Source organism: Haliotis rubra, unplaced genomic scaffold (assembly GCF_003918875.1).
Source record: "Haliotis rubra isolate DU_JTF1 unplaced genomic scaffold, ASM391887v1 Scf110, whole genome shotgun sequence".
Lineage (NCBI taxonomy): Eukaryota > Metazoa > Mollusca > Gastropoda > Lepetellida > Haliotidae > Haliotis > Haliotis rubra.
This window is the reverse complement of record NW_025765004.1, coordinates 1049429-1068500: the sequence shown is the minus strand read 5'-3', so window position 1 is coordinate 1068500 and position 19072 is coordinate 1049429. Positions and strand designations below refer to the sequence as shown.

General features: G+C 37.9%; 1 long non-coding RNA gene across 2 annotated transcripts in view; it reads right to left on the bottom strand.

The window, feature by feature from the left end:
• LOC124286533 overlaps nucleotides 1-19072 on the bottom strand; it is a 105904-nt gene that overhangs the window by 71657 nt on the left and 15175 nt on the right. The window lies entirely within an intron of this gene.

Genomic DNA, 19072 nt, shown 5'->3' with positions numbered 1-19072 from the left:
CAACCGAAGGTAGACCACCACTCTAGGGACCGTGGGGACTTACAGTACTTTGGCTACCTGCATGGACCCAAGCTGGATTTATACCATCCCTTCAGCCATTGGAGATTGTACTGATAGTTAGCCATAATAAAACAACAAATATTCTACGATTAAAAAAGTGTGTAGATCTGAATAGACTTTGAAAGTTTTGGGACAAATCTACAATAGAACATGGTTACACAAAAAGAGATGTAATATAGACAATATTGACTATTTCCAGATTGTTTTACATTATATTATCATATACTTCATGCTAGTAAACAAATTAAAAGCTATTGTTGAAATTTTGGTATATGTTGATAATAGTAATAGAGAGTTGGGAGAGCCAAATCTGCTTCCCAAAATATGTCACAAAATCAGGCTGGACAAGTTTTGATCAGATATTACTCAAAATATACTTATTTGTGTTCATTTACGAATTAGGAGGTTGCACAATTAGTTAGAGGAAGTCGTATAAACTTATTTGCAAAATACCATTATACAATACATGCCATCATAGGACTTGTTGCCCTCCTCTCCACATCATCACAGGACCTGGCCTACATTAAGATGCCCAGAAAGCTGTTCTTCTTCTGACATGGGAGCTGTCCCACATTTGTAAGATATAAGCTGTGCAATGTCAGTCACATCATATTTCATTCTCAATAGTTTCCTCTTCTCTGTTCACTAAAGTGATGTCTCATTTAACTTTCCACTTTATGTTGCGGACTTAACTGGCATTCTTGGAGCATGTAACCGCTATAATGAGCGTGGTAATGACTCAGTCTCACTCAACTCAGGTAATTGGAACCAATCAAATGTAGGAAATTGGTCAAAATCTCAAACACATGGATCATATTAGATGTTGTTATCATGCTTCGTTAGGTCACAGTGCAGCTTTTCTGTTCACTTTCCCTCACATGAATAACTTATTTCTTTGGCGTAGGTATAACACTATGTGTTTTCTACAGCTGTGATTTCCGCATCTGAGCAGAGGACATGCAGCTGCTAGTCTAGCATATCATGACTAAAGCTGATTTCGTACTTCTTATTCTAAAAACATACTCTTATCTTTTTCTGCTGAAAGACTTTGAATGTAACAAGTTATGGGATTGGATGTTGAGACAGTAGCTATATCAGTTAGATAAATGAAACTCATCCCCGAGCGTTGTCACTGAATGGTTTTACAATATATATCTTCGCATGCTTCAGCTCCACCCTTGTTTTCGGTGTCTTAGGCTGTTTTTATGACAGAGATAACAATTATCCTAGTATATTTCCATCAATTCTGATTCAATTACCAATAGACAATGACAAGGACATGTTTATAAACACTTAAAGTAGGGCCTACCTCACCATTTATATTTGCACATTTAGCCACGAATGATTCAATCAGTCAAACTAACACTGAGTGTGCTAGATTCCTGCTGTAAGGGAGAGGGTGTGGAAAGTAGAAAAAGTAAAAAACATCTCATTTCATTTAGAACATCCAGTTCCTTGCATCACACCTACTTAATCACTAAACCATGTAATTATGTCATATTTTCTTCCTTATCAGTTTGCAAATTAAATAAGAAAGATATATTGCTAGGATAAGCGGACTACATTTGTCTTCCACATTCCAAGCAATAACACCAAAACTTCCACTTGTTCATCTTCATGAAGTAAATGCATCGAATCCGGTGTTTTGCAGATGTAGCAAGTCAATTAACACTTCCAACAAATGCCACATGTTATTCTATCTCACAGCATAAGATATCAATCCCAGAAAGATTTGACTGTTGTACATTTGGATAGTTTTATCATAACATAACATTTTTAAGGGAAATCTGTTTCCAATTTTATTGCCACCAGCTATCAAAAGCTAACATATTTGAAATGCCTAAACACCAACCTGTGAGAAGGCCTTCAGCTTCACATACTGCAAAATCACACAACAAATGGAAATATCTTTCATATGATCAAATAAATACATTTTAGTGCAACTGTATAGTTGGAGTTCTTCTCTTAATTTCATATATCTCAAAGCAAACTATCAAAAACAAATAATTACCAATCAGATGAGATTTTGATCTTGACTTGCCCAGCTTTTTGTGGACGCCACAGCTACACTTCTCCCTCTCAGACGGGAGCATCAACTCAGTACAAACTATTTCAAATTAGTTGGCAGTCAGATCATGCATTTAACACCAACTATATGGTGGGATGGTGAACAGTGACCAACAGTTAAGGTGAGAAGGTGAACAGTGACCAACAGTTAAGGTGTCATGATGAACAGTGACCAACAGTTAAGGTATGATGGTGAACAGTGACCAACAGTAAAGGTGGGATGGTGAACAGTGACCAACAGTTAAGGTGAGATGGTGGTGAACAGTGACCAACAGTTAAGGTGTGATGGTGAACAGTGACCAACAGTTAAAGGTGACAGTGAACAGTGACCAACAGGTGAGATGGTGAACAGTGACCAACAGTTAAGGTGAGATGGTGAACAGTGACCAACAGTGGTGAAAGGTGTGATGGTGAACAGTGACCAACAGTTAAGGGTGTGAGTGACCAACAGTGATGGTGAACAGTGACCAACAGTTAAGGTGTGAGATGGTGAACAGTGACCAACAGTTAAGGTGAGATGGTGAACAGTGACCAACAGTTAAGGTGTGAGATGGTGAACAGTGACCAACAGTTAAGGTGATGGTGATGGTGACCAACAGTGACCAACAGTTGTGAGATGGTGAAAGGTGAGATGGTGAACAGTGACCAACAGTTAAGGTGAGATGGTGAACAGTGACCAACAGTTAAGGTGAGATGGTGAACAGTGACCAACAGTTAAGGTGAGATGGTGAACAGTGACCAACAGTTAAGGTGAGATGGTGAACAGTGACCAACAGTTAAGGTGAGATGGTGAACAGTGACCAACAGTTAAAGGTGATGATGATGGTGAACAGTGACCACCAGTTAAAAGGTGACCAACATGAAATGTGAACAGTGACCAACAGATGGTGAAGTTAAGGGTGAACAGTGACCAACAGTTAAGGGTGAGATGGTGAACAGTGACCAACAGTTAAGGTGAGATGGTGACCAACAGTGACCAACAGTTAAGGTGTGATGGTGAACAGTGACAGTTAAGGTGAGATGGTGAACAGTGACCAACAGTTAAGGTGAGATGGTGAACAGTGACCAACAGTTAAGGTGAGATGGTGAACAGTGACCAACAGTTATGGTGTGATGGTGACCAACAGTTAAGGTGAGAGATGGTGAACAGTGACCAACAGTTAAGGTGAACCGTGATGGTGAATGGTGAAGTGACCAACAGTTAAGGTGAGATGGTGAACAGTGACCAACAGTTAAGGTGTGATGGTGAACAGTGACCAACAGTTAAGGTGAGATGGTGAACAGTGACCAACAGTTAAGGTGTGATGGTGAACAGTGACCAACAGTTAAGGTGAGATGGTGAACAGTGACCAACAGTTAAGGTGAGATGGTGAACAGTGACCAACAGTTAAGGTGAGATGGTGAACAGTGACCAACAGTTAAGGTGAGATGGTGAACAGTGACCAACAGTTAAAGGTGAGATGGTGAACCGTGACCAACAGTTAAGGTGTGATGGTGAACAGTGACCAACAGTTAAGGTGACATGGTGAACAGTGACCAACAGTTAAGGTGAGATGGTGAACAGTGACCAACAGTTAAAGGTGAGATGGTGAACCGTGACCAACAGGATGACATGGTGAACCATGACCAACAGTTAAGGTGAGATGGTGAACAGTGACCAACAGTTAAGGTGGATGGTGATGACCAACAGTTGAAGGTGTCATGATGAACAGTGACCAACAGTTAAGGTATGATGGTGAACAGTGACCAACAGTAAAGGTGGGATGGTGAACAGTGACCAACAGTTAAGGTGAGAAGGTGAACAGTGACCAACGGTTAAGGTGTGATGGTGAACCGTGACCAACAGTTAAGGTGAGATGGTGAACAGTGACCAACAGCTAAAAGTGAGATGGTGAACTGTGACCAACAGTTAAGGTGAGATGGTGAACTGTGACCAACAATTATGGTGTGATGGTGAACCGTGACCAACAGTTCAGGTGAGATGGTGAACAGTGACCACCAGTTAAGGTGAGATGGTGAACAGTGACCAACAGTTAAGGTGTGATGGTGAACCGTGACCAACAGTTAAGGTGTGATGGTGAACCTTGACCAACAGTTAAGGTAAGATGGTGAACAGTGACCAACAGTTAAGGTGACATGGTGAACCGTGACCAACAGTTAAGGTGACATGGTGAACAGTGACCAACAGTTAAAGGTGAGATGGTGAACCGTGACCAACAGTTAAGGTGAGATGGTGAACCATGACCAACAATTAAAGGTGAGATGGTGAACAGTGACCAATAGTTAAGGTGAGATTATGAACAGTGACCAACAGTTAAAGGCAGGGATGGAAACAGGAAAATCTATTTTCAGCTGAAACCATAATATTGTGTCACTAAATGTGGGTGTTCAGGACTTCTCAGTGGATATAAACAATTACAGAATTGATCAATTTGAAATAAAATTGATGGAAGTCCGTGGATCAGTGAGAAGTGCCATCCCTGTAAAGGTGACATGTGAACAGTGACCACCAGTTAAGGTGACAGTTATGAGGCTAACAACAGATGCATACCTGATACAGATAGTAACAAGACAGCACATAAGATGGTAAGAATGGGGTCAGTGGTGAGAGATGAGCATAGTAACAAGCTGGAAAACATCACTACCACTTGAGTCTCTCTTCCATCCCTCAACACCCAATACATCCAGCCTCCCCCTGCCTTGCTCCTCACTCATTATCTTCAGCCTCTAGCAGTAACCCCCTTTTCTCACAGGATGGGTGGTTTCCACTCACCATAAAGGCTCTGTGTCACTGTAGGACCTGTTCTGGATGGCTTCCTTATCACTCGAGTATAAAGTTTCTTATATGCATGACACTTCTATTTGACTATGTTAATACATATATTTATGATACTTAGTAAGAAGTTACCCACATTCCCTTCAAACCCTCTGTATTGTACAAAAACATCTAAACTAACTTTTGCCACAAAAAGGAAATATAAGAATTTAAAAAAACTAATTAAAAGGCTCTGAAACATTTAGTTGGGACAGGATACCATACTGAGTACAGCATCAAGGAAGAAATCAAACACTATTTGAGTCATATTGTAACATAAGTGGGATGGTAAGATAATCAAACCATTTTCTTTAATATTTTGATCATTCATATAAAAGTTCATCTCCAGCCAATCTTTCTCTCAATGACAAAATGTTCCGTCATGTAGCATTTCTAGTCTTTTTCTAATGGTGACTTAGTGTTATGTCAGGAAAAAAGAGTTCAGAAGATGTTAATTATGATTATTCTTGACCAAACTAAAATATCAGTATCACACCTCACAATGTACCGGTCCTATATAGAAAGAAGCCATTACCCAAATCTAAACACAATCCAGTAAGTAAGTGAGTGAGTGAATATAGTTTTACACCACTTTTAGCAATATTCCAGCAATATCACAGCAGGGACACCAGAAATGGGCTTCACACAATGTATCCATGTGGGGAATGGAACCCAGGTCTTCGGCATGATGAGCGAATGCTTTAACCAATAGGCTACCCACAGCCCCTAATCCAATAAAGGATTATAAAGTTATTGGTTGAAGAAATTCACTTGAGAATTTTTCACAAGTTCAAAAGATGCAACTTGTGATAGTTCTTAAGGCCAGACCAATTTTATTTCTTGTTTTACGGATCTGGCGGTCGTATTTTTACAAGAATAAGAAGAAAAAACAAAAAAATATCCAGCTCAAAAAATAAAATCCTTAAGTTTTCATTGGCCAAAATGGTACACCTACAAAATATAATATTTTAGATGGTTTTATGCCTCATATACACTTCATAAATTGTCCAAAGTATAATACTTTTAGTGTTTAAAAGGAATATTACTTTGACTGGTGATTTTTTATGAATTTGTTATTTCCCCACCTGCCTTTAGGTTTTCTGAAGACAAAAATTCGTAAAACAAGAAATAAAACGGGTCTGGCCTAAAAATAAAAACCCTTTGCACTGCACCTCTACTATATATGTGGAAGGCGACCCCCAAATATGGAAATAATCCATCTAAAATAGTTCCAGTTATTGATTTTTCATGCTTTTTTTATGTAAGTTCAAGATATGTTAATAAATTGACATAACTAAAACATTTTGACCAAAACTTTTCTAGTTTTTGGCTGAAAAACTTTTCAAATTTGTAAATTGCTGTAATTCTTGCAAAAATTAGAATAGAATTATCAAATTCATTATGTGTATTCTTGACAAAATTAAAATATCTTTATCAAACTATCAACATTATTGGTTGAACAAAAAAATATCTTCAGACAGATGGACGAAATACTTGATATAGTTTTATACTGTAGAAATTTTCAGGTCAGGGGTATCACAAACCAGTCAACTATCTACTGATTATAAACCAGACTATAATCTGCTAACACTAACCAATACTGTCAACTCTGTTAGCCATGTTGGTAATGAGCCATCAAGTCTTGTTACTGAGACAGTTGGCACTTATTCTTAGACACCATCATTAACAATGGAAGGTGCATAATTGGAGATACTGATAAAAAGCAATTAGGTAAATGTAATTCTCTGGCAGCATCAATTTTGGATTAGAGATCAGTTGTGGTTGTTGAACCCTCGTTGATAAGTCCTGTTACTGCAACACTAGCAGCAACTGGAGAGAATACTTGGTGGCTTTGTCTTGACACAAGTCCTGTAGTGCCAGTGCATCACTGTATGGGACAGGGAGACAGACAGACGAGCAATCACAGGGAACAGAGCCAGCACATTGAAGCAATGGATTCATTGACAAATTAGCCTGCATCAATTAGATTACAGGCATTGTGTTTTGCTCTGATTACCCGTGCCCACCAGTGCCAAGGGCAGTGATATGGTCTAATGTTACAAGCATGGGTTGCAACTCATCTGTCCTCATCATGGCCAAGTCATGTCTACTGACAAAACAGCACACATTTTGTTTGAGGAGTAGCTTGTAATACTGACCTTAAGTAGCTTTATATTATAAATAAGTTCTGTGCAAGAGATTAGAGCAACTTTATACTATCTGGCACACAACTGCAGGATGTATTTACATTAACACCATCACACTAAATACATCGTAGTGTCCTTGTCAATGATCTTATACTTGAAATACATTCACAAACAATGCCCATTCACCCAGTAGAGGCAGATTCATGTGCACACCCATGGCACTTCACCTGCAGCTGTAAGATACTGTAGGCACATCACCAACCACCGACTGCTTCCCAATGGGTTAAAGCAAGCATCCCCGCAGCAGTCTGACTGTTGGTGCAATCAGACAAACACATGTCCTTGCTTGGCTTGCTGTTATCTGCTTGTATTGTGATGTAAACAACCATCTCCACTCAGCCATGCCTTTGAGGCAGCAATGTCCTTACCAGACCGATCTGTTTGCCTACACAATTTATGACACAGCACCATCAAACTGCAAAGGAGGAAATGTGTACAACGTGGCTGTCCAAATGGCCTTTATGAGGGGTCACTTTGTTGATCAGTGGAGAGACTTAGAAGCACAATTTGTTGTATTGACTGAGGGGAGTAAATAGCTTTTCCAGTGGCTCACTACATGTGTCTTATCAGTTTATCTGCTACTTCCCTCCCAAGTTGGTAGAGGAATTGGCCAAGGAGGAACTGTTGTTTGAGGTTTGATCTGTGACGATCTGTGACCATGACACTTTTTGGACCAGCTTTACATCACCACAAATAGTTTTGCTTCAATATATGAACTTGATCATGTCAGTGGTCACTGCATCCTCATTAATGTAGTATATACTGGAATAATTCTACATATGAGGTTATGAAATAGCCAGCAGAAATAAAGCTATTTTTGTAAATTTCCTATTACAGATTCCTTTTTTAAGACAACTTCAACACTATCTATTAATGAAATATTCATATGAAATAATATGATTAAAAATCAAAACATATCATTAATATGAAAACATTTTGATATAGGTATTTAACTGATATCATTACCATGTCCTCACTATTACATTTTATTGATATAACTAAAAGTTGGATATGACAGAAAATGATCAAATTGATTCTGACAAGCACACCACCCTGCTTCTATGAAACTAGCTCAGTCTACGTTGGCAATACCCACACAGTACCGACAACCACATAGGACGCATGATGTGATTACTTTAAAGAGTTTACTATACAGGGTATGGAGGTGTTGGTCCCTCAGATGAGGGGCTGGTGTGCACATATCTGTGCCAGGAATGAAGAAGCCAGCAGGTGTGCGGATACCAGTCAGCCTCCATATCTATACCGATAGTGTCACAGGGGGAATACACTTAACATTTACTTTTTTATCATCAAAAACCTAATCAGCTCAACTTGGCGAGACTTATATCCACATCAGCTGAATGTAAAACATGAGGCAAAATACAAGATGGTGGAACATTTGAGTGTGTATGGGAGAGACAGCTACCATGCTGGGTGAGGCCACTCTAAGATTAAAACTGAAAGTCAATTAGTGCCTATGTATCTCATTTACAAAACTGTCAAATGCTGCACTGGAAATTAAGAAAGCTCTTGCCATGTAACTTAACTGTAATCATGTATTAAGAGCTGTTTGCTTGTTCACACTGCCATATCATATTTGCACTAAAACAGATGTCAAAAAATCCTGACCCACTAATACCATAAAAGATGGAGAAGAATCTGAGAAGCCATAGCCGTCAGTTGTGACATGAAGACTAAGCGAGATCAGTAGGCAGTGTAGCATGCAGTTAACACTGGCAAGGGGGAGGAGGGCTGAGGGAGGGGCTTACTCCACGCCTCATTTCATACTACAGATAAAGTTGCAAGTGCCCATTGTGAACACTAAACTATGCTTGGATAAGCTTCAGTGACTCGGCCTTTCTTACACACCACAAGAGGACAGATGAAACCAGTGTTGTGAAGATAGTGTTGATTTGTGAGAGCATGTCGATTTAAGTGGAACCTGCTGCTACCATCAGTCAGGCAGGATCATCAACATCATTATAATCCTGGAAACATATTTACCAATTTTACCCCATCATTTCACTTGCCATAAAGGACAGAGTGATTGTTCTCAATAAGAGGAAATGTTTGAAGTTCAATGAATCCCTTACTAACTTTCAAAGACATTTAGTTTCTTAGTCAAACAGATATAACCCATAGTACAAGCATGAAAAGAGCATATTACCATTTGTTTGTGTGCTTTCTGGGTCACAACACACTACACAATTGTTGTAGAACTTGACTGATATAATGTTTTCCATGCAACACTGGAAATAGGAATAGGTGCACATTTTATTATGTGGTAATGGGATTTTTCCATAAAAATGTCCTTCATTTAAAAGCCATACAATTGGTAAGACAGCATGTTCAGGAAAGTGTTGAACATTAGCCGCCAGTCCACCAGGCTTATGAGTCTTCCAAACATGGCTGCAACAGAGGATGAAGAAGGGAGGCTAGGTCCCTGTAGCTCTGCTCCATGTCACTGTTCACTGGGTACACTCAGCATTGTCATGCCAACCATAAGATTTTGTGACTGTCATGCTGACTGCTGTCAGTAGTTATTTTGGAGTCATTCTGGATACGAGTATGTCAAGAAAAAGCTATGCATAAATCTAATGTTGAATGTATCATGCTCCGAAGGTTAGGTGATACAAGCGAGATGATACTCATGGGCCTGGAGGACTGGTATACTAACAATTTGGGGGGTCACGTGTCAAGTGGGGCAACTATGCTGGATCCCTGGACTAGTAAAAATTGTACACCTATGTCACTTTAGTGGAAATCTAGCGTTAGTACAAGCTAGTCTCCTTTAAAGCAGTGGCCGGAGACCTGACCTGAGATATAACATATATATCTGATATATCAACAACAAAAACAATGGAAACAGTTCTATTATCAAAATTAAATGTCATAATGTAGTTAAAGACAAATCATAATTCCCTGGTAACATAACAAAACGAACATTTTAATTTTCTTAAGATTTCCAGCATTATAAGGGCAATAAGACTATGAAGAAAAAGGGTAGTCTACTGATCCCAACATGCAGGATAGTTTTATGCTGGACTGCCCCTCAGAAGCATCAGATTGACAGTTGATAGGAAGTAGGTATCCCCTTATTAGTTGTATTACAATATCATTTCAGACAGGAAAAATGAAAAACAAGTGAATTTGGAAGTTTAACTTCTTGCTTTTGTTCAATAATGTCTGAATAGTCAGTCAATCCCCTTCCTCAGATATAAACACATGCTCATGATGTAGTCTGAATCATGAGATGGGCTATGATTATGGAAATGGTTTTGAAACTTTTATTCATACGTCCAAGTCATTACATTTCATTCCGATACATTGTTGATGTCATGTATTTACAGCACAGTGGTAATCATGGCAGATTCATGGAATTTTTAAAAGCATCCTTACATAAAAAAACAATTTGTAGTTCGGGACTGCTTGTTCCCTACAGTAAGTTATCAAATTAGCCTGGCCTACATAATAAAAAACAGATGGGAGAAGAATTTGCCCTTGTAATTAATCCTCATTTAAGAATAGACAAGAGGCTGAAACATCCTCCCATACCAGTTTATGTGAACAGCAGGAGTTGTCCCTTGCAGCCCAAGAAAACCTCATACATGACTTACATTCCCACCACTATCAGCACTTAATTAACACCTAACAAAGACATTAATGACAAAGAAATCAACAATGAAAATATGATGTAATCTCTTACATCTGACCTTTTCAACATAAAAGGTTTGAAATATGTTTAAAACAGTTTAACGACTTTTAGAAGAAGGTGCTGTCTTGTTCACAATATGACAATTTGGGGCAGATGAAATGTTAATGAGTTCTTCATTATTTAACTCAAGGTGAGTGATGTCTGAACGGACACAGGGAGGCAGAGTCAGTCTGAGGTCAAGCAACAATATTCCCGCCTGTCTTGGAGTTTAAATCCCAAGGAAGCCATAGTCCCTTAATTACATCCGATACAAAGTCATTGTCATCTACTTGTTTGTCTTGCCCTGGCATGGCCATACTGCCTTTAGTTGTGCCTGTGCTTGTTACTTGGGTAAAACATATGGAGCCTGTCTATAAATCATAATGCGTAACCAGCATTGTTATAGCAAAGAAAGAAATCCAATTTTATGGCACCATGACTTCCAACTTTTGGAGATTATTGCTGGGTAGGGGCCCGCCCTCCTGTTGATTACACGTGTATTGTTGGCTCCACTAAATAACCCAAAAATTATTGATTTTGTGCTTCAATATGTTTTAAATATTCACATTTTTCTCATTTGTACAATGGAAATAATTATAATTGCAGCTGGGTGTTTTTTCTTTGAAGACAAAGATCCTTATAAATACATTTATTGGGTAATCAATACACTTCAAAATCTTCAATCGTCCTTAATTAATTTTTAAATTTAAAGTAAAATCTTGCATTTGTTATGATTGTCTTAATAGGGTTCTTCTCGGAACATGTTTGAATGAAAACTAGGCCTATTGTGATTTTGACTCACAGCAAACAGATCAGTATTGTTTCTCAAGAATATATACAAGAGTTAAGGCTGTCTTGTGCTCTAACCTTTTCATCTGGTGCTTGCACTGTGTCACATTGTTCTTTGTAAGACATAAAGCTCTGTGCCATATGATATGCAGTTAGAAATAGTGCTGGAACACTACTGCTCACACTGACATGTAGTAAACAACTTCAACAATTAATGATGAGTCACTTAATGAAAGACAAAATCTAAATGCATAAATACTGAGGGCTAAACAACTATAACTTACATATATTGTTATAACCAAAATGTGATGTCTGTGAAAGAAGAAAATAGGAAGAAAAATGCATGATAAAGTACAGCTTCCACAGGCAACTTCAGAGGAAGAGAATGCAGCAGAGAGAACTTCTGAGCATGGTGAAACAAAAAGGTAAAATAAGGTAAAATTCTAAAATATATATCGGATTAAATTGTGTTTTGAATCTCACTACCAACTAAACATACACCACATTGAATATATTCCGAACACAAATGTCAGATTAACGCACGCAAGTACGTTTTTTAATATGGCTGATGGGACTTTCTGCTTCATCGGCGCAGTATTTCCAGAGAAGATGCTTACATTGCTTTCAGTTAGGAGGGATAAAAGCAAGATTCCTGCATTCAATGACAGAAATGAAGACTGGCTTCCTGGAATACTAATCCCTCCAACCAACAACACACACTCTCAACATATCAACAATGCAAACAATAAAAAATGAATTTTTTCAAAAGCATACTTGCTGAATGAACTAGATGTTACCAGCTCTATACAGCCTTCATGACTGTCCCACAACTGCCACAGCATGTTGCAGAATATGTCATTCTATTCACAACAGTGTCTCCCATGCTGCATAATTTACTCTGTAACATCAGTGGTATAATGCAAGCTGCTGTTGTCCATGTTGGTTTCACTGCAATGTATAGCTGAGCAAACCATGGCTGGATCACCATAAACAATGATAAAGGGGACAATGAAAGCAGTTCAGTCCAGGCTCACAATTAAGAAGCATACTCCCCAGAATATAAATGATATTGAAATTAGAGCTATGTATGTGTGTGTTGAAAATATCAAAGGCTACTTTACAGATCATAACATACCAAACTCTTTATATGTTAAACACACAACACTGGCATTTTCAACAATGAGTTTCAACATAACATCCACAAAGATGTGCTTTCATTCCCAGGTATCATAACACTTCATTGAGTTTCCATTCTACTTTTTGCACAAATTACATGACATCTTGGGTAATCAGACAACAAGGTAAATGAGTGGGGAAAACAGATCCCTCTGTAGAGTTTTAGTATACATTGTGGTCTGCTTGTGTCTTCAGCACATGACCACTGACTACCGATCAACCAGAAATTAGCGTTGCTGAAGCTGGTTTTGTCGGCATCCATTTTAAAGGTCACATGCAACGTAAAACACAACTTTGCAGATTCTGATACCTTTCGGTATGGACTTACCGAAACAAATCATCAAAAATGCAAATTCAACTTATAAAGTTGAAAAATAACGCGATGAAAAAAACCCCGCGAAATCGGAGTTCAAACGATTCACTAATTTTCCCCCGACGTTTTGGGGAAAACGGGTTTCAACAGCTGGGCTGCGCTCATAGCACGTGCGCAGTGAAATAGGTTCGCGCAGCTTGGAAGCGGGTTGTCCTGTGAATACTCGGTGAAGGCTTTGGTGTGAGCTATTATTCTAATGTTTTGTTGATATCTCACAGGCACGAGCTTTTTATATGTTATGACAGTAAATTAACTGTTTATATAATTTCATTTGTCTATTTCACCACACGTTCTTCTTACCGAGTCACTTTCTCAGTTCGATACTTAAAAGCAATGTCATTATTTAGTGTTGACAGAATTTCTAACTGTGATATAGATATGTCGTTGTCACAGACAAAACTCAATGTCTTGTTTTATGGACACCTGTGTGTCTGCCTGCCTGTCTGCTAATGACAATATTCAATACACAGCTGCTATCACTGACCACATGCAATTTGAACTTAAAGGTCACATAAACCCTAAGGGGTACAAATACATAAATCACTAACTGGCATCGTTATAAATGAAACCCCGTCATTAAAACTACTCATTTCGACCTTTAATTGACTTAAATCGACCTTTTTGACAACAGTGCACAATTCTCACCTACGAACGAAATTTCAACCAATCAGAGCGGGGTGTCTCTGTGACGTCATATGAGGAATAGCTATGAGGGCCGATGCAGAATTCATCTACATTTTAGGGGGTAAATAATCTTGTTTACAGGTTTGTATAAACCTGAAATCGTGACAACCGTTGTGGCAAATGAAAGCTATATGTTCTCACAATCTACTCTCATTTAATTTTGGCTCCTGCTTTGCCTAGTTTCCGAGTTACAACTTGTTTTCATAGACGATTCTGTCAAAATCGCTTGGTGTCGTCAGGCCTTATTTGTATAATGACTGGTCCAAATTGATCCCATTTCTGTGTTTTTTTTACCTCGATATTTAATCATGTCATGTAAAAATCTGTTTGTATTCTCAAAACAGTGTCGGCCCATAAGTTTTCACATGCAATACAGCAATTAATACTCACTTGTTGTAACCCGTGTTAGGTGGTATAAACCTACACATGTTATTTGTCATCATTCACTTGATCAGTTAATGAATTTATAACAGGTATAATTAGTGGTAACACACTTAGATTACCCGACAAAGGTTCCCATTTGGCATTTCTTGTGTCTGGAGTAAATATTCAACTTTATAAACATCGATCAAAGGATTAACCGATAACACGCTGATTGATTAATTACTTTTATCTTACACAGCGGAATTGTCAAAAAGGTAGTGTTTATGTATGTAGATTTACTAATCTATACTGAATACACTCTGTCGTGTCTGTGTCTGCGAAGAAACAACGTCCTTCTTTCAAAGGATTAACCGGCAATACATTGATTGATTGCCCATTATTGGCTAACTAAATTACTGTTTTTAAAGAAAGGCGGACATTATGCAATTAGTTGCCAGGTGTGCTATCTTGGGTGACCAATGAGACTATACACCAATACCTGAAAAGATTTATCACTTTTTCGTATATTAAACTGTTAAAAGACACATCATTTGGAACAGTTTTGTGGATATTGATGGATACATTCCTCGAACAAGGTAATGGCCTGATATTGTTCCTGTAACTTTAATCTGTTTTAATTTTAATATTTGCATTTTGTTTTTATTCATTTGTCGTAGCATTCAACAGAATCGTTGTTTTCGCCGTGAAGTGTAATGAGACAGACAACATACACTAGGGTGTGTGTGCGAATTATGATTCACATTGGCAAACTATAAAATGTCTAGATGTTACAGTTCTGTTATAAATTCACTATAAGTATCAGCAGATCGTCTGCTTTTTATTTCGTTTCAAAATGCATACAAGTATGATAATAAAGCTAATTAGGATTATAAGACCAAATATAAAGACGCATTACATTGACTAGTAGTCTGTCTCACAGTCCCTGAACCACATTATTTTCCCTACTGCCAAGCCCTCTCTGCACTGCTAAAGCCCTAAATAAAGCAAGTCTAGATTTCCTCAGGTTCAGGTTCTGAATCTCTGGTCTCCCTAGGGCTCCTTTTCAATATAAATGGGCTAGTTTGTTACTATCAAAATTATATATATTCAGAGACTAAGCCTTAGTCTAATTGACTAGTATCTACATACTGGTGAGTGGACATTAACCATGTGAATGTAGCAAGAATTTATCGCGCAGTATTGTGACTTCGACCCCCACCTCGCTTCCGTTGAAGAAATCGTTATGTTATAAGTTGTGTCATGCAAAATCCGTTTGGTTATGATTCCAATACATATTTAACTACGAGTAGAAAGTAGTTTTGATTTTCTAACTTGATGAAAACAAACTATAATCTCATTAATTCTAACAGAGTTTACGATTTTTCAAAATGGCGGCGCCTCTATCGGGAACATCCGCCAGTCTGAGGATAAATGCTATTTAGGTTTGTTTTCACCGAAGTTACAAAATCAAAACTACTTTCTACTGGTAGTACAATATGTATTTGATTGATGGCCAATAGGATTTTGCATGACATAGCGTGATATAACATAACAATTTTCTCCTGGCAGCGAGGTGGGTGTCAATATAATACTACTTACAATATTATTGTTACTTCGACCACAAGCTCACTTCCGAGGAAGAAATCGTTATGTTACAAGTTGTGTTATGGAAAATCTTTATGGTCATCAATCATATACATATTTTACTACAACTAGTAAGTAGTTGTGATTCTTTAACTTCCGTGAAGCGCTGAACACAAGTAAGATATCGTTTCAGGCTTCCACAACGCTCGCTTCGCACTCACAAACATAACCCATTTAGCACGAACTGCGGGGTCCTGTGGAAATCTGTGCATGGTGGACACCATCGCCCGACCCCAAGGAGCAATTGACGACAAAGCAACGATTCGGCATGTCGTCGCTGATGTCGAGAAATCATCAAAATGATGAGCGTGCTACACACTTTCTATACAACTCTCTGAAAATCGTTCCTCATATGCTCTGGCGACAGAGTTACGTAACCTGTCTGTGGTTTCGTTGGCGGGCGAGAGGGAAGCAGGCGACTTTTTGGCCACTTTTAATCGCTTGGTATTAATTAACCACAAGTTTTTAAAGAATAAATTTGGTGTTCCGTATAAGACTAACTACAAATCTTTCATATGTAACGGTTAAAAGAGTAACAAAAAACAAAGTTTATTGGTTCTTTAACACCAATCAGGCTATACACCATAAACAAAATGCATTGATTTATGGCCCGAGTTCGGTCTCTGTCACATTATGTAATTACACAGACAGGCAGGTGTGATACTTGTACACATGACATATTATGATGTCTGTTAATTGCAAAATGTTATACACAAAAAATGAGCATGTATTTACAAAAGCAAACATCTCTATATATACACACACAATGAGCCCTGAGGGCGGCATCTGCAAATGAACCAGCCGTTACACTTGAGTGCACACCCACCCGCTCTGACTGGGTTCGGTATCCCGGCTGCTTCGTTTCTTGGGAAGTAAACCCAAGTTCAAAATATTGCACTTTTGTTTGCGATTGTACGCTTATAATTTTGTTTTTATGTTTTTTCATAATCAGCAATGTATATTATATGTTATGAATAAGTGATAATTGTGTTTTAATTAAGTTTGATTTTTTGGTTGCATGTGACCTTTAAGATTAACTGGTTCAGCTTGTATTATTATTAATTACCCCTCCAGCATATAAATTGGTTTCTCTGACATACAGCAGCAACCCATTATTATCTTTTTCAAAACTCAGACAACAAAACATTTCATGGGGTCAAAAAAAGAGAGAAACCATTTCTCAGTGTGATATATTATAAAAGAAAAATATTTTTGAGATATGATTAATTCGTTTCATCTTTCTTTAGATTCTCCATCCTTTTGACGCATTAATCTACCTTAAACTTGTCAGTATTTTTTTATAGCATTCTTCTCAAATTACACAGACTAAAGTACATTTCTAAACACACATTTAAAAACCAGGATTACAGTTGCTTTGTAAACACTGCCAGCATGGGAAATGTCCTGACTGGTAGTAAAAGCTTTGGTTAGTAGGTATGCAAGTCTACTTGATGTGGCTTGCCCCTACTAAATTCTTATGTCCAACAACAGAGTGTGGCCTCCATCAACCAATTGAAAACCAATTTCAGATGGATCTTGCAGAAACACAAACAGGAGAAGAGGTGTCATAACTGGTGAAGAAGACACTCTCCAGTGAGCCAGTTCAAAGATGCCTGTTTACAGTGACTAGGAAGCCCAACACTAAGACTGGATTACCTGGCACCACATCATGAACTATTGCACTTCAGCACACTGAACAACCATTACCATGATATTTCCAGCCATGATGCACTACAGAAGAAACTAACACTAGGAAGCTGTTGTTGAGAGTTAGTGTTGTGGGTTGTTGGAGGACATGTTTAGGTGGTTTTCTCCATGCCTTGTGAGGTGGACACATGTGACATGACCCCACAGTGAGTGACAGCCAGCAAGCTGGATTATATACACTATATGTCAAGTAAAGGTGACAAGAAGTTAATCAACTTGTTGACAGCCAGGGACAGTTAACATCATCTGTGGAGCCAGGAAAGCCATGATAGTTTGTGATTGGAATAATTCTTGAATTTGCCTACTCAAAAATGCCTCTCTCTGACAATGACAATAAATGCTGCCATTATTTAATCAGTTGATGCAATGAGTAAGTGAAAAATTACCAAAGCAAATCTTCAAATAAAACAGTTATGTTTTTACTGTTGCTGTTCTACACCCTAACAGTGTTGACTGTATGAGGACTTGTTAACTGTCAACAGACATACATATTTGATTCCTCTAAAGAGTTAGCCTATCATTCAAGTATTTACTAACTGGCTAGCATTGGCCCTGACACTCCCAGTCAGATGTGGTGATGATGTACAGCCTAGAAGATCCCTGTCAGACAGCATCACAGAAGTGTGAACAAGGGTTGCCCCAGTTTCACTGTAGGGTTGTGAAGTGTGGAGATATGAAGATTTGAATATTACTTAAAATTTATGTTTACAGTTCCTAAGATAATTATTATCCACCAACAGAAGTATCTCTTCGTATATAATGTTGGGAGTTAGGGAGGAAGCCTAAATATATCACTGTATATACGTCAAAGGATACATTTTGGATACACCTTGTGTCTATTAAATAAGAAAAATTTCTGCAATTACATAATCATGTTAAGTGACAGTTACAATGCTGACAATAATGAATAAACAGAAAAACTGCATTACACTATTTTGTGCAAACAGGTTATTTAATTAGTGGGATATGATATAATTTCTCCATTATCTTTTAAATGAAGTATTCAATCAAAGTTTGAGTATCAAAATGTTCAAAACTGATTCCATGTTATCAAAATCCTCAAAAGGAGTATCTTTCTGAAACTATAAAAAAATGTTCTAAATTTGAACGTCATGTCAACATATTAGATAAGAGTAGCTGGACAGCTTCCACTATATCATGCTGTTAGCATTGTGTCCCTGTTGAGCTTGAGAGATGGCTGGTATTTCAAATAAGCTAAAAAATCTTTAGGAGATGAACATAACACTATTTTAGAATGTCCACACTTTTGAACTAAAGAAGTTTATGTACAAAGAATATATTATTCAATACCTAATGTTTTTATATTTTGTTAATTAGTTCAAAATGAAAAGGAAATACAGGTGTATTATGATAACTAAATACAATTTTTGAAATATATTTCTGATAACGCAGTCCCTGAGGTAAACTACATCCACTTATTGGTAACGAATTTATGTCATATAAATAGTTTGCCTTGCACCAATTTCAAAATG